Source organism: Austrofundulus limnaeus, unplaced genomic scaffold (genome assembly GCF_001266775.1).
Source record: "Austrofundulus limnaeus strain Quisiro unplaced genomic scaffold, Austrofundulus_limnaeus-1.0 Scaffold35, whole genome shotgun sequence".
Classification (NCBI taxonomy): Eukaryota; Metazoa; Chordata; class Actinopteri; order Cyprinodontiformes; family Rivulidae; genus Austrofundulus; species Austrofundulus limnaeus.
The window spans coordinates 2431700-2433895 of NW_013952437.1; positions in this window are offsets into that span (position 1 = coordinate 2431700).

Consider the following 2196-nt stretch of genomic DNA (forward strand, 5'->3'; position numbering starts at 1 on the left):
GACAGATGAGCTGCTGCACCCTGACAATGTGTAAAATGTGTGAACATCTTTCTTATCAATGGTTAAGAATTATGTCTCCATGGCTTTTACAGAGCAGGCATCTGTGTTAACTGGCTTTGTTTCCATGCATTGGTTTCTTACTGAAATTTACAAGTTTTAGTAATCTGCAAACCTGCTTGTAAAAACACATCACAGGTACACAAGGAAACAGTTGCTTAAGATTTATTTTTAAATGAATTTTGTGTGAATCCCGTCACAGCAAAAAAGTAATAATAATAAAATAAATAATAATAACAAAAAAAATTAATAAACTAAAACTATCACTGATTATTGAAGTGAACAATAGACATAATATGTGTCCCATCGTGGCGAAATGAGGATTAAGTCAAATTTGGTCAAGATGGCCTAATCACATTTTCAGATACATTTTGATACCTGGATCATTCTGATATCATAAGTAAGTCCTTAAAAATATGACCCAATTTGTCTTGTTTGTTACAAAAATACAATAAGACTTGGTCTGAGTCCTAATTTTATGTAATTAAATGAATAATTTTTGACGTCATTATAAAGAAGAAACTTCAAATAGTATTTAAATATTGAGATTTCCCAGCTGGAAAGAAGAAAGCTTTTCTAGCTCACAGGAAAAACCTTAAAATTTTAAGGCGTTTTTGCTCTAAAGCAGGTTTTCTGTTGCTACTGCTCAAAAAAAGTGCTTCAGTTTTTTATTATTATATTTCAGAACTTTCAGTCACATGATACATTGATAAGGAAACAGATAAGAAAGAAATTGGTAAGAAAACAGACACCCAACAGTGCTTTTTAACTATATAATAAACAAAAGAATGTGCAGTTTGTTGAATACAGAGCACTTGTGAGCTGAGCAGGATATATTTATAAATTTGAGCCTCTCTAGAGTGTAACTTGGGTGTGTACGATAATTTTCCTCAAAAAACGATAATTTTGAGCTGCTGATACGATAATTCAACATTTCAAAATTAACATAATTAATTATTTGAATACAATATAGTAATTTCTGCATATTTTTTTTGGGGGGGGGGTTCATCTTTTTTGTCAATTCAGTAGAAAAAGAAAATAAATATTATTAGTTTGTTTCTTCATCAGTGACTTTTTTAAGTGAAGAGAAAATAGAGACAGAGAGAAAAACACAGAGAGAAGTAATTAGAAAGATTGAAATAGAGATTAGAAGTATATTAAATATACACCAACAAAACACAGGACCACACACCCAACATCYGTCCGCTCACCTGAAAAATAAATGGATAAATACAAACTCCTGAAGGAAACTATAACTTTTACCAAAGTAATTTTTTTGGTAAGATACTCGTACTTTTACTCAAGTATCTATTTGTGGTACTTTATACAGCAGTGTGTGTACAACGTTGTTTTAAAAAGAAGAAATAAAAGGTGTTTCCCCAAGGTGGCTGCCTGATGCCTGACAGACAGGGATTGTTATTCTCAGGGTTCTCACGGTTGCATGGTAACCGCTGTTCCAGTCTTTTAAAACGCCGTGCCGATAAGACAAGACCTTTTTCCCCCGTGCTGAAGGAAGACAGTGGGTTTGTTCTTTTAAAACGCTCTGTTGGTAAGAAAATACTTTTCCCCTCTAAATATAAAACAATCTATAACTTTGTTTTTGAATTGTTTTTGCTATGTTAGCATTAGTGTACGTGATAATGTTGATATTTCCAGGATGCACACCGCGCAAATGTTTTACAGGAATAATTGTATTCTTTTAAAAAACGGAGTAAAAATTTGTATTTTCTTTGATAAGATATAAACATGAAACTTTCCAAACTTTTTTTCACCCCAACAAAATTATTTGGACTCAACTTTAAATGTAGCATAAACACTTTASCTTAAAACAAAACAAAACAAAACAAAAAACGTTGGAAACGACTAACTGGTTTAGCAACAGTATCATTTCAAATGTTAGTTATATACTGGTTTTAATCTTGGTTTGAAAGCTGAATGTGAATGTCTCTCGTTTGGTTTTATTAAGTGAAAGATAATTCAAACAATTTTTTTTCAGTGTTTAGTTTATTGTAATGGACCGTGGAAGGCTTGCGAAGAGTGTACGCTCAGAGAGCAGCGCCCGAGAACGGGAACGTATCCGGAAGCAAGAGTAAGTTAAAAACACACACACACACACACACACACACACACACACACACA